A 15,026-nucleotide genomic window follows, 5' to 3' on the forward strand; every position below is an offset into this window, starting at 1 on the left:
TGAAGGCGATACAAATTAGGGATGTGCGAAACGTTTTGTGTACAGAACGATCTGTACCCGAAACAGCCAATTTCGGGTGATTCGGATCCGAACCGAATCACCCTTCTAGCCCTCCGAAATTTTTCGGAGCCGAAACAAATCACCCCCGTTTCGGCTCAGAAATATCTGTTGTTTCGGTCCTCCATTTTGTGGCCAATAAATGCCTTCTTCTTCCCCCTCCATTTTGAGCAATGACGTCTATTTGAATTTCCCGCCTTTTTGCCTCCCATTGACTTCAATGCAAAAAGGTCTGATGTGACGTCTGCTCGAATTTCGGGTCCCAGGGGCAAAATAGTTGGGTGAGGTGGTAGTGCCTAATGGGTAGAGGCTACTACCGCAATTGCAGAGGGATTGGGCAGAGGGCTGATTTTTGGTGAATATTTGAAATTTTAGTTTCTTTGTGGCATATTTGGAGCATAACGTGGGACCAGGGGCAGAAGAGTGGGGTGGGGTGGTAGCACCTAATGGGTGGAGTTTACCATCCCAATTGCAGAGGGATTGGGCAAAGGGCTGATTTTTGGTGAATTGTTAAATTTTTGCGGTCTTCAAGGTTTTTGCTCATAAGGTGTAATGGAGATTTCAGCAGCCCCATAACTGCACTTGGGGGGTTCTGGGGTGGCCCAGAGAGAGTGGTGGTGTAGAGCACATAGGGTGCCAACCACCCCCATGGGTTGCTAACCCATGGCGTACAGGGTTCTATTATTTCTGAGGTGTTCTGAGTGTGGATTCTATGATAGCAAATGAGATTTTCAATGAGACACCATGAATCCACTCTTATTTGCTATCATAGAATCTACACTCAGAATACCTCAGAAACAACAGAACCCTGTACCCCATGGGTTAGAAACACATGGGGGTGGTTGACACCCTATGTGCACTACACCACCACTCGCTCTGGGCCACCCCAGCACCCCCCCCCCAAGTGCACTTATGGGGCTGCTGAAAACTCCATTATACCTTATGAGGAAAACCCTTAAAGACGCATAAACTTCAACAATTCACCAAAAATCAGCCCTCTGCCCAAATCCTTTGAAGAAATTCAGGTAGCTTCCTTGCCCCTACCTGGCACTACCACCAACACCACACTGCTCTAGGCCACCACTTTCCCCCTGACGTGAAGCGATACACCCTCCATTATACCTAATGGGGGGAAACCTTAAAGATGCGTAAACTTCAACAATTCACCAAAAATCAGCCCTTTGCCCAATCACTCTGCAATTGGGGTGATAGCCTCCACCCATTAGGCACTACCACCCCACCCCACTCTTTTGGCCCAGATCCCACGTTATGCCCCCAATCTGCCCCAAAGACACTAAAACTTCAAAAATTCACCAAAAACCAGCCCTTTGGCCAATCCCTCTGCAATTTGGGTGGTAGCTTCCACCCATTAGGTACTACCACACCACACCACTCTTTTGGCCCCAGGACCCATTTTTTAAATCCGAATCGATTTGGATTTGGATTTGGATTAATTCGGATCTGAATCGAATTGGGGGTGATTCAGAAGGGCCAGATTCGGATACAAAATGAATCGGGGGTGTTTTGATTCAGATCCGAATCGAAACACCGAAAATCCAAATTGCACACCCCTAATACAAATGTCTCTGAAGAATGGGCAATGGAGGAGGTCTGTTGTTTCAACTTGCCCAGAATCACAAGGGCACAGGTGTTCTGAGAAGTGTTGGGAATTATCTCTGGTAAGAGAAACCCTTTTTCATTATAGCAGAGTGCAGAGGCAAAACACAGTGGAATTTGGTTAGGCATGCGTGTATGCTGAGAGTAAAATAACTTGGAGCCAGTTCACAGTTTCAAATCAATATAACGAGTATTTATTAGAGAACTCCATTCTAGATAGGAAAGTGGAGAGATAGGATCTCTAATCTATCTGTCCAGCTGGATGCAGATGGATTCTGCATCTCTGCACACATGGTGCAGAGAGAGAGGAGCTTGCATGTTGCAAGGGAGAAGGCAGGGAAGAGAAGGGAAGAGAAAGTGGCAGGAAGGAAGGAAGTCCCTGAGATTAGCAATCTACACATCAAAGGGATAGTGTCACAGTAGCAGAGAAGGGATGACCAATGTCTTGACCCTCTAACCCTCTGACTCACTAGTCTGTCCTCCTATGTCACTGAGGCAAGAGACAGTGTATAGTCCTTCACTTCCAACAAGAAGGAGGTCTTCCTGTATCTGCATTCTAGCACAGCTGAGATGAGGGCACCACAATGGGCCAGGATGAGGCCCTTCTGTGTTTCGGGGCTTCCAGCTGTGTTAGATATACAGTGGGAGATGCAATTTATCTTAGCCTTTCATTGAAGAGGAAGTTCGGGACCCTGCCTAAATCACTTTGGCACTCTATGTTCATGATGTGTTGTTTGATGAGTGTTTTTGCCTGTATGTAGCCCATGGCAAGTAAGAGGGGAGGGGAAAGTCCCAGAGATGACATTTTTGTCACAAGTGTCCATTTCCAATTGGACTGGTAGTTCTGTAATTTCAGGGCAGCTAGACCCAATGGGATGTGGGATAATCTTAACCAGTAATTGGATGTTATTCTCTCTTCCCCCTCCCCACCACCTCTGTCTCTCTGTACATGTGATCAGTCCCACTAATTTAAATGGGACCAATTTCAAATCACATGCTTAGGACCGAAGTGTCTCCAAATGAACAGGCATGTATGCTGACTTGTGGGTTTATTTCTCAGCTGGCGAGCACAAGGCACAATGGAGGTGGGGAGGGGGAGAATAATTCATATGAAACTGCAGAATATACCCACAAATGTGACTGTGGCTAAGGATTTTATTGGAATGGTTTCAGTCATGTTTTCAGCCTACACATAAAGAAGAAAACGAATGACTGGTGAATGCAAATGGATCAGCATAATTGGAATCCTGCTATTTTACACTTATGTGCACATCTGGAAGAAGTATGGAAAACAGAGAGAAAAAATTGCAGAAATCTACTCACCAGGAGGGGGCCGGAATGAGAGACCACTGGTGTCTGGATAGCACATGTTCTGTTTCTAAAATTACAGGGAAGTATCGCAAAGCAAACATCAGTAGCTTATTCTCCTGGTGACCCACCATGAGCCGACCAGCTTAGAAATGTTTCTATTCGGCCTTTGGGGCTTTTTCCTCCCACCCATTCAACTTGGGGCTCTATGTGCTCTTATCCAGCCCACCATGAACTTCCAAACCAGCCTTGCAGTTAAAGTGAAGACCTGTGCAACATTTTAAGAGTACTGCCTCATCTAGACAACCATGTAGAGTTCTAGGTGCCACACTTTTTTTAAGGATGTAGGTGTCCGGTGGGATCGCCCATCGCCCGAAATGGCTCCTCCATCAATCCCTTTTCAAGGGAAAGCTGGTAACACTCAACATATAAGGAGATGGACCCATAGCTTAGTTGTAGAGCATCTGCTTTGCATGCAGAAGCTCCCAGGTTCAATCCCTGGCACCTCTCCAGATAGGGCTGGTAAAGACTCCAGTCTGAAAGCTTGGAAAGCCATTGTCAGTGCAGATAATGCTGAGCTAGAAGGACCAATGGTCTAATGGATCAATGGCTTTCTAAGCATCCTATGATTCTACGGAAGGAGCTATTGGAAATGGTGTAAACTGCTGCACACTATTACAAAGAGAGAAAAGCCAAGAACAGTAGGGGCAGACACATCCTGATTTCTCTTGCTGAGCAACTGAAGATGATGGGAAAGCCCCTAATCACAAGAGACCCCCTAATAGAAGATTAGGGGTCAAGAGCAGATGAGATGCTGCCCCAAATTAGGATGCTTGGAGATGGAGTACCAATGCCCTCCCAGATTCCCTGCCTGACAGGAATTCTCAGCCAGTCATCACTAGAAACAGTAATAAGTATCGTCTGGGAGCCAAACAGCAGCATTATGTAAAGCTAACCAGAATTGGTTGGACACAACTGCAGGCCACTTCTGCCTGCCCAAGATCCTATTGTTCCTAATGCCATTATTTTGTCATTCCAAATTTACTTAGTGCCCAGTTACAACATCAAAATCCATTGCCTGGTGTAATTATGTACCATTTTCAATGTAGAAAGCTGAATTGGCTCTCGGGTTACGTTTCAGAAAGCAAGCCATTCTTAGAAGTTCCTCAACTGAATCGCAGGCAATTAAAGTTTCTGAGAGGGAGTCCAGATAATTTTCTTAAACAGGATGAGGTCTTAGAAGTAGCTAGAAGTAATTTCCTTTGTGGAGGGCCTGAGAATCCATATTATGTTGTGTGAATGATGCATTGTTTGATTTAGAGCATCTGAAGGACCCAAGTGTGCGGACACAAGATGGCAATGTGGAGCCAGGAGGGTGTCTACAAAGCCCCAACCTCTGCTGTTGCCCACCTCACCTACAGGTGGCGCTCCAAGGCCCCAGATAGCAGCTCACATAAAACACTAGGCACAATCAAGCTAGCCCCATTCGGGTTCCATAGGTTTTAGTGGGAGAGACTTAAGCACATGCTTCCCACTCTCGGTGTGTTTCATGGCAGAGGGAGACTTGAACCCAGGGCTCCCTAGTCATGAAGTCTGTTCTCACGACCATATGGGAATGGGCTAGAGGGGAGGGAAATAAAACCCTGAGCCTTGGGTTTTATTTCCCTCCCAGAGCACCTTTGAGTCGTGCTATTTAAGTTAACCCCCAAGAGATAATAATGGAAAAGACAAAGCAGAGCAGGAGAGAAGGAAATGGAGCAGCAACCCTTTTCATAAGCATACCTTCAGAAACTGGTTTGAAATAAGCTTATTCAACCGAGGGATGGGGCCATAGCTTCAAGGCACAGAAGGTCCTACGTTCAATTTCTTTGCATGCAGAAGGTCCCAGGTTCAATTTCTGGTATCTCCAGGGGGCTTTACACACATGGCTTCTGCCCCGAATCTCCTTCAGAAGAGAGTGTGTGCTTTCACACACCAGCCAAACCTACCCCAAAGTCACTGCGAGATCCTTGGACCCACTCACCACACAAATCGGGCTTGGGCTTGCAAATCCTAGCTTATCTCAATGTATGTCCAGATTTTTAAAATGCTGGTTTTTAAGCTACCTTTTTTTAAAACACAGGAGCAAATGGGAGAGGCACTGACAATGTAGAATCATTAGCATGATAAGAGGCATGCTCTCTTCAGAAATGCAGATCTATCTCTGCAGGAGCTCGCTCTCCCCCCCCCCCCTTGGTTAGAAAGAAAACACGGAGCAGGCTTGTTCCAAAACATAATCCAAGAGCAGAGGAGCAGGGCTGCTTCCCTCACTGCCGCAAGTGCACTTCAAAGTGGCTTCGCTCAACGTTTACCCCAAAGCCTGAAGCCAAGTGCAAATAACTCTCAGGTAATGCTGGGAAAGACTCCTGACCGAAACCCTAAAGAGCTGCTGTCAGTCAGAGTCTGTCAGTGCTGAGCTAGATGGACCAATGGACTGACTCAGTATAAGACAGCTTCCTATGTAACAGTCTATTGTTGTATACTGCAGCCGTCCCACTGAAAAATCAAATCGCACAGTGTCCATCTGAAACAAAACACTCTCCTTGGTGTTAACATGTATCCAGGAAGGTCTGACTGACTTATTGCCCTTGGTGCTTTCCATCTAAAACATCAAGCATGACTCCGCACAACCCTTGTAGTCCAAGCAGATGAACCATCCTTTGTGAGTTGGCAAGCAGTCATTATTTGCACTGGAGGAGGAGAGGGCTGGGTGCATGTCACGTGTAGCCTCTGTCACCACTGCATCCTGCTTGTTTGGCCAGTGTATAACCTCCACACACACTCCTCCGTTCTCAGTGATGTAAAGCCATCCAGATGATTGTTGAAGGGTGCTGCTACGTGCAGGTTGCCTGACTGCATTTTTTTGCTCTGGGATCAGCTGCCAGAAAAGCAAGGCTGATCTTTTCTCTTTCACTTTGTTTGTTTGTTTAGTTGCACACCTTAGATTAATAGCCAGTTTTTCAACTTAGCTCTATCCACTCGCTATTGCTCCCTGGATCTCATCATCAACCAAAAGGCTGTGCCTCCACTCTCAGCCCATGCCTGGTACCAGAGTGTTTGCAACCTTAGCTAGGAAACAAAGGCTAACAAGCTAGTTTTTCACTTGCTGATTGGGAAAGAGCTGGTTTTGTGATAGCAGGTAAGAACTGTCTGCTTTACTAGGCTCTGCATTTGGATGGTGATGACATAAGATGCAATAGCTCAGTGGATGGAACCTGGATCTTTAAAGATTCTTCCTCTTTAGTGAAGGAGACAGGGGTGTTCCCAGATTGATGCAAGATCCAGAGTTGTGGTCCTGATCTTACAAGCCCTTTTCAAAGGAAAACTAATAGGTTGTAGCCCAGTGGTAGAGCATCTGCTGTGCATGCAGAAAGTCCCAGGTTCCCTCCCTGGCATCTCAAGGTAGGGCTGGGAAAGCCTCCTGCCTGGAAAACTTGGAGACCCACTGCCAGTCAGTGTAGACAATTCTGAGATACATGGAGCAAAGGTCTGACGCAGTATGAGGCAGCTTCCTATATTCCTAGGTTCCTATGTAAGTGCTTCTATGCTGCAGACTAGCAGTGCTCCACTGGTTGTGCAGATGGACAGTTTTTTGCTGATCTCCCCTGCCCCACAAAAGTGGATCCCTCAGGGCTGTGCGATCCTCAGGGATCTGGGTTGAAGGAAGCACTTGTAGCATAGAACATAGGAACATAGAAAGCTGCCATATACTGAGTCAGACCCTTGGCCATTCTAGCTCCGTATTGTCTACACAGATTGGCAGCGGCTTCTCCAAGGTTGCTGGCAGGAGTCTCTCTCTGCCCTGTCTTGGAGAAGCCAGGGAGGGAACGTGGAATCTAGATGCTCTTCCCAGAACAGTTCCATCCCATGAGGGGAATATCTTACAGTGCTCACACTTCTAGTCTCCCATTCATATGCAACCAGGGTGGACCCTGCTTAGCTAAGGGGACAAGTCATGCTTGCTACCACAAGACCAGCTCTCCTCCTCCCCTAGGGGCAGGGGAGGTTGGCAGAAAACACCACCAGTCTGAGCACAAGCACACACACAGCCTTTATCTGGAAGGCGGCAGCAGTGTATGTGAAGCACCAGTACTTCATTAGACAAGCCGGCACTTTGTTAATCAAGATGGTGGCCAGCGACTCTGCAATAAATACATAAAGATTGGTGGCCTCATTATACTTCCCTAATAATCAATCAGAGCCGTTTTTATCTCTCCAATTACTAATCAGCTACCAGCACAGGGTTTCAGCCTTTGAAACAGCATCAAGGGCCTCCTCATGTAGTTAGTATGCTTTTCCTATACAGAAAGCATTATTATACAGAAAAGACTGATAATGAAGGCCATGAGCTCCCTTACACTCTTAGAAACTACACCACTTTTATCATCTGTATTGTTCCTAGAACAAAACTGGCAACAATTTTATGTTAATTAGCAGCAGCAGTAGCAGTAATAACCAGTTAGTCTGTGCTTACTGTATTATTGTTGTTGTTGTTTACACAGTCAGACAGGTATTGTATTATTATTGTTATTTTATTGTTATTTTACTGTTATGTTCCTCTATTCCTCCAAGGAGCCCAGAGCAGTGTACTACATACTTAGGTTTCTTCTCACAGTAGCCCTGTGAATTAGGTTAGGCTGAGAGAGAAGTGACTGGCCCAGAGTCACCCAGCAAGTATGGCCGAATGGGGATTTGAACTCGGGTCTCCCCGGTCCTAGTCCAGCACTCTAACCACTACACCATGCTGACTCTCTGATTTAAGCTCCTATTAGCTACTATATTAAGTAGCAACGTATTGCGGGGGCGGGGGGAGCTGTAGCACAGTGGTAAAGCACCTGCTTGGTAGGAACAAGATCCCAGGCTCCATTCCTAAAGAAACCCTTCTCTGCAAATCTGGAAAGCCTCCACCGGTCAGTGCAGACAGTACTGACCTGGACATACCAGTGGTCAGCTTCATATATTTGAAGAACCCACCAGGTCTGAAGGACAAAGAAACTACAGAGCTGGACTAGACGCAAGGCTGCTCAACTTTGGCCCTCCTGCAGATGTTGGCCTACAACTCCCATAATGCCTGGCTTTTACCCACTGTGGTTGGTGATTATGGGAGTTGTAGTCCAAAAACAGCTGGAGGGCCTAAGTTGAGCAGGCCTGGACTAGAGTGACACATGCCCGAAGTCAAGGAGTCAGACCTTTGGTCCATCTAGCTCAGAACAGTCTACACTGACTGGCAGCGGCCTCTCCAAGATTGCAGACAGGAGTCTTTCCCTGCCCTACCGTAAGATGCCAGAGAAGGAACCTGGGGCTTTCTTCCTGCATGGCTGATGCTCTGTCATTGAGCTATGGCCCCATCCCCTCGTCCATCAAGTGTTACTAGCTTTCCTTTGAAAAGGGCGTATAAGATCAGGAACACAACTCTGAAGCTTGCCTCAATCTGGGAACACCCCCGCTTCCTTCATTAAAGAGGAAGGCTCTTTAAAGAGCCAGAATCCATCCACTGAGCTATTGCACCTTGTGTAGTCCCCCCTCCCCTGCAACAGTCCCATTCTCCAGTCCCTGTGCCCAGCTGCTGAATGACATAGGAGGAGAAGCCCTCTGACCCAGCTGCTGCTTACCACATACGCACAGAAGGAGGCTCCAACCTTGTCTTCCCCTCACCGTCAGATGATCAAACTTTGGGAGCGCGCACAGCTCCCAAACTAGGGTAGGCGCCATTCCGTGCTCTAGTAATCATCACGTGAACTGCCCTAGAGTTGCTTTAGTTTTCAACCCAAACAACCTGAGCAGAGCATAAAAAAGGAGAATGTTTCTGCATTTTGTTTAGCGGGGAACACATGTTGCTGTTCTGCCACAGTTAGACAGAGGTCCTGGATTTTTGCATTGCTTTCTATGTAAAGTAAAGTAAAGTAAAGTAAAGTAAAGTAAAGTAAAGTAAAGTGTGCTGTTGAGTCGGTGTCAACTCCTGACACCCACAGAGCCCAGTGGTTGTCTTTGGTAGAATACAGGAGGGATTTACCATTGCCTCTTCCTGCACAGCATGAGATTATGCCTTTCAGCATCTTCCTATATTACTGCATCCCGATAGAAGTGTTTTCCATAGTCTGGGGAACATACCAGCAGGGATTTGAACTGGCAGCCTCTGGCTTGCTAGTCAAGTCATTTCCCCGCTGTGCCATTAGGTGGCTTTGTTTTCTATGGGCACCTGTTATTTCTACCAGCCCCAAATGGTGTCAAAAGTAACCAGGAAGTTCCATCTCCAGACAACTGAAATGTAACTCTAGTTCAGGGTTGCACTACTCAAATGCCCCAGTGGGCTGAAACTAACCACAGCTTGGCATGCAGGGGCCAAGGTTAATTTTCAGGGCATTATTACATTAAAATTAATCATTAGAAATATTCATGAAAGCAATTATTAATTACTTGTAGATCTATTCCCCTGTCAAGGGACCCACAGTTTTAACCAAAGATCGTGACCAGGAAAGAGGCCATGCCCCTGTTCAGTCAGTAGAGCACCTGGAGATGCCCGTCCCAAACAAATACCATGTCTTCTCCTCTCCCTCAATCACAGTTGCTTTCAGGCTGAAGTCCTAGAGCTCTTTCTGACTCCTGCTGCAGGATATTCCTAATTTTTTTTTATTATTATTTTAAAGAACAAATATAGGATATTCCTAATTGGGGGCCAGCAAAAAAGTATCTGAGGGCTAGATCTGGCTCCAGGCCTTAAGTTGTGCAGGTCTGCTCTAGTATTTTAAAAAAACAACACTCTTCCTCCAAGGAGCCCAGAGCAGTATATATAGTTAAGTTTCTCCTCTCAACAATCCTGTGAAATAGGTTAGGCTGAGAAAGAAGTGACTGGCCCAAAGTCACCCAGCACGTATCAAGGCTGAATGGGGATTTGAACTCGGGTCTCTCCGGTCCTAATTCAGCACTCTAATCACTACACTACACTGGCTCTTCCACTTCATGCACCTAAGAGTTGTTTTGGTAGACAGACCTCCCCCTGCTTGAGAGACTCCCTCCCTGCTCTTTTCTTTTCCAGCTGACACCATTCACAGAGATGAGGATGGTACCGGAGCAAACCAAGGGTGGAACCAAGCAAGTAGGGTCTGTGAGCAAGCAAAGCGAAGAGCTGAAGAGGGAGGTCGCAGGCCTTGCATGTATGAGATTATTCTCTTGCATTCTTTGCAATGGAATTTAATTTTCGCCAGATGCTTCAACATCCCTTCTTCGCTATCCGGTCTGGGCACAGAAAAGCAGGACTTTGCAACAGACTCCACTGGGGAATGAAAATGTGGTTTGTACCAGCAGAGCAGTTTGAGGATTATAGTCACGGGGTGGAATGTTTATTGCTCAATTAGTCTCAATGATTTCCACAATGGAATTACTCCTGGAGACAAGAAGCTTCACAAATTCTTTCTTCTCATCCATGCCTGCAGAAATTACACTAAAATAGGCAGAATAATGGTAATTCGGAGCCTATCCCACTGCATCAATTAATACTACACTCTGTCTTCTGCGACTGCAACAAAACCACCTGCAAACAGCTCTTTCAGTCATTCTTTCTGCTTCCATCTCCTCCCTCCTCCCCCTTCTCCCTCTCCCTCTCTCTCTCTGGTTTTTATTTCCCCAAATAAAACAACATTATTTCAATATGTGCCTGACTTTGAGCATGTGAATTTTAAGTCAGCTGCCAGTGCTGGTCTTGTGGCAGCAAGTATGACTTGTCTCCTTTGCTAAGCAGGGTCTGCCCTGGTTTGCATCTGAATGGGATAAGACATGTGTGAGCACTGCAAGATATTCCCCTTAGGGATGGAGCAACTCTTGGAAAAGCATCTGCTTGCTTGCATTCAGAAACTTCCAAGTCCCCTCCCCCTCCAATATCTCTAATATAGGTTTGAGACAGATACCTGGGCAAAGAGGCACCTTTATAAAGTGGTGATTCTTTTTATTTAGCAGGAGGAAAGCAACTGGCCCTATCCATCCCCAGCACAGCATCCCTCCAGTGGCTGCTGCTGGTGTCTGTGGTGTTTCTTTTTAGTTTGTGAGCCCTTTGGGGACAGGGAGCCATCTTATTTATTTATTATTTCTCTATGTAAACCGCTTTGGAAACTTCTGTTGAAAAGCAATCTATAAATATTTGCTGTTGCTATTGACCTTCTGCATGCAACGCAGATGCTCCACCACTTAGCTATGGCTTCACAAATTTAAAGTGGTGATTCTTTTATTGAGCAGGGTAGAGCAACTGGCCCTATCCATCCCCAGCACAGCATCCCTCCAGTGGCTGTTGCTGGTGTCTATCTTCCTTTATTAGATTGTGAGCCCTTTGGGGACAGGGAGCCATCTGATTTATTTATTTATTTATATCTATGTAACCTGCTTTGGGAGCTTTTTGTTGAAAAGCGGATTATAAATATCTGTCATATTTGTATTCATTCACCCATTGGGGATGGTCTGTAACTCATCAAAGACAGATACTAATACAAATCACCAGCACCTCCGTAGGAAAACCCCAAACCCCGACAGGCCCCAAATGTTTTGTTGCTGTACCGTGTATTTATCAGACTGCTGTGCTACCAAATAATCTCTCGCCGTCTTGTCCCCATGGCAGCCTGAAAGGAAGTATCCCATGCAGACTGTGCCAAAAGTCACACGAGAGATCACTCCACTTCCTCATCCTATCTCCTCTGTGTTTGACCTTTGACAATTTTCCTTCCATAATCTTCAGCTGTCCCGATACCCACACTGTTGGATCATAGTTACATGCTTCCTTCCGAAACAAACTTTGCCCAGTAACCATGGCCATAATTTACCCAGTCAGGAAAATGTAGGGGGAAAGGGGGCTAAAAATGTGCCTGTCCTCAGTCACCAACCTGCAAGCTCACTAACACCACTGTGGTGGATTTCTTTTTCCTTATCTGAGGAAACACGAACATGTGTGAGAAGATTACCATTCTGAAAATGGCAGCCCCATTAGGTGATTGCACCTCTTCCCCCCCCCCCCACCGCCCTGTAAGCATGGTATTTGAAGAGAGATCTTACAGGATTTTATTGCCACAAAGTTTTTTTATAGGCCCCGTTAAAAGGTCCCCAGACACCCATTCTGCTTCTCAGATGACTCCTTGGAAAGAACACACTTAGTACAAAAGAATTGCTACAGCATGATGAGTGAAAGCCTAGCATTGGTGGAGGCTTTTCTAGGCATCCCAGGGGACATCCTCTACTCAGCCTGACACGCTATTGGATCCACATGTCCCATATGAGTTTCCATTACTTGCCATAAACCATAGCGTCCATTTACAGTGCACAATGCAGTCTCGTATGTATTCAGGCTGAGATACATCAAGTCACCCAGTAGCAAAATAAATAAGTAAAAAATCAACGGTCACGACCAATCGCATTGAAGAAAATTATGGTATTATTACATGTGGTTGACATTCTGAATAAGTCAAGGACAGTATCCCCTGAGAAGGCAACTTGTACTGCAGAAGGGTTCCAGAGTACCACAATGTGAGGTGCACTGGGTGGGGGGTGATTTCTGCCAATCTCTGCTTCTGCTGGAAGTGCCCTTGTGCCACCAAAAAATATGTCCCTGAAGGCTGCACAGCTCTCAGGGACATTATTTCAGGAAGTGCAGGGCACTGCCAAGAGAAACAGAGATCAGCAAAAATCTCGCCACCCCAACTTGTGGCAGTGCGCGCCACACTGCATAGCTAAGAAAGCTCTCCACAGTGCAGGCACATCTTCCTGGCAAGCTGCACTGGCTTACACAGGATGCCAGTCACTGTCTTTCAACCGTAGAACCAGCTTCTATTTAGTCTGGTTCTATGTAGGCGTGATTTTTCCACGTAATAATATGTACATCAGATTCATATTAGCCCATTTTTATGAGTGCTTATGATACAAGTGTAGTGGTTAGGGATGTGTACGAACCTGTTTGGAGGCCTTTTTACAGGCCTCCAAACAGGTTCGAACAACCGGTGGTTTGGCCAGTTCAAAGCAGGGGGGATACCTTTAAGGGCAGGGGAGGGTGCTCTTACCCCTCCTGCCACGTTTCCCTCACCGGCATTACACTCTGAAAGGTCCGGCGGGGCAGCAGTGTACCTCCCTGCCACCCCGTTGCCTCGTTGGACTGCAAATGACAGGAAGCACCCAACGCGCATGCACACGTCGGGTGCACATGTGACATGTGCACACAGGTGCCCAGTGAACTCACGCACATCAAGTATTTCCTGTCACTTACAGTCCAACAAGGCGGCAGGGAGGTACACTGCCTCCCCACTGAACCCTTTCAAAGTATAGCACCAGTGGGGGGAATATGGCGGAAGGGGTAAGATCACCCTCCCCCACCCTTAAAGGTATCCCCCCACCTTCAAAATCCCCCCCCCAGTTCCATGCACATCCCTAGTAGTGGTCAGATTGAACTGGGGCTGCATGGTCATTATAATGTATTCTCCAATCAAGCTGTTCAATATTACTGGCTCCATGGATCCTCAGTCCTGTAGGGAAATCAAGAAATTAGGAAAATCATCAAAACTGCAAATAAAATGCTAGAGGAAGGGAACAGATTAAGCAGTTTGGCTGGAAACTGTAAAAGAGTGAATCCAAATATGATATATGTGGCAAGCACGTGTTCCATTCTATTCATATACATACTTTCCAGTTTGGTGAAGGTTTGGTGAAATTGCAAAAATGTATGTTAAATGGCCAGTCACCCAACATACCCTAGAAACTAGGCCATTTTAACAGGTAGAAAGGGAGACTTATTAATAATTCTAACAGCAGTGGTTTTCATTTTCATTTCAGAACCGAAGCATACATCTAACTTACTATCTCCTGCAAATAAGGCACATATACAAATATTATTATTATTATTTTATTATTATTATATTTATATCCCGCTCTTCCTCCAAGGAGTCCAGAGCAGTGTACTACATACTTGAGTGTCTCTTTCACAACAACCCTGTGAAGTAGGTGAGGCTGAGAGAGAAGTGACTGGCCCAGAGTCACCCAGCTAGTTTCATGGCTGAATGGGGATTTGAACTCAGGTCTGCCCGGTCCTAGTCCAGCACTCTAACCACTACACCACACTGGCTCTACAAGTGCAAAGTCCGAGTTACAAAACCCAATACCCAATGTTTTGCTTCTCATATGTGCTCCATTTTCTATAATATTCTTACATTATGATGAAATGGTCAGTTTTTGGTAAGTGAAGAAAAACTAAAAAGAGAATGTGATCAAGAGATCTACAGCTGCTGCCGTGTTGTGTAACAGAGGGAAACAAACATTCACTCACACTTTCTTATTGTAATAAGTCCCTTGTAACCATAAATGTTAATGGGATTGATGGCTCTTTTTAAACAGAGCAAGAGCAAAAACAGCTACATTTGAAATATGACACTTCAGAGAGAGAGGGAGAGAGAGAGAGACCTTAACAAGGAGTGCATGCTCTACTGCATTAGCAGGGTTGCATTTTAAAAAATAACTAAGATTTCACAGCACCCTCTCCTTGGCACCACGCACAGTAGCAGCTGCTGAAAATTTAACAGAGCTTTATGAAAAGCATATCCTCTGCTGGCATTACATCACATCACATTGCATTTCTAAGCTTCGGCTGACAGGTCTAAGGGAGATCTGTAGAGCCTAAAACTTGGGCCCATTTCCTGTAGAAGTTCACTCTTTTCTATTCTAAACGAGAGTCCTCTGCTTGATTGACAGCCCCTTTAAAAGCATTGAAGAGCATCCAGTCTAAAGCTTCCCTTGCGTTAGAAAGTTCCACATGTGCAACTATTTTTGCTGAGTCCACCGCCCTCCACTGCTTTTGATGCCCTTCAAAACTATGGCACTGAGGGCTGGAGGACCCTCAGGGACACCCACTAGGGGCAGCAGAGGGAAGAGGGGGTCAGCAAAAATCTCTGCACATGCTACTTGTTCCTTAAAGTTCCCTCTGCACATGCTACTTGTTCCTTAAATTTCCCAGGGAGTGCTAGAACCTCACTTTAAACTACAGT

The 15,026-nt window shown here is 45.9% G+C and overlaps 1 long non-coding RNA gene across 1 annotated transcript in view; it reads left to right on the forward strand.

Moving 5' to 3' along the window:
* The window catches only part of LOC128351761 (uncharacterized), a 68,138-nt gene extending 57,367 nt beyond the window's left edge, over positions 1–10,771 (forward strand). The window contains exon 4 of the long non-coding RNA XR_008320025.1: positions 10,058–10,771. This is a non-coding gene — a long non-coding RNA (uncharacterized LOC128351761). The remainder of the gene's footprint in view (positions 1–10,057) is intronic.
* Positions 10,772–15,026: the final 4,255 nt, after the last annotated feature.

The sequence above is a fragment of the Hemicordylus capensis genome, chromosome 1, assembly GCF_027244095.1.
Source record: "Hemicordylus capensis ecotype Gifberg chromosome 1, rHemCap1.1.pri, whole genome shotgun sequence".
Lineage (NCBI taxonomy): Eukaryota > Metazoa > Chordata > Lepidosauria > Squamata > Cordylidae > Hemicordylus > Hemicordylus capensis.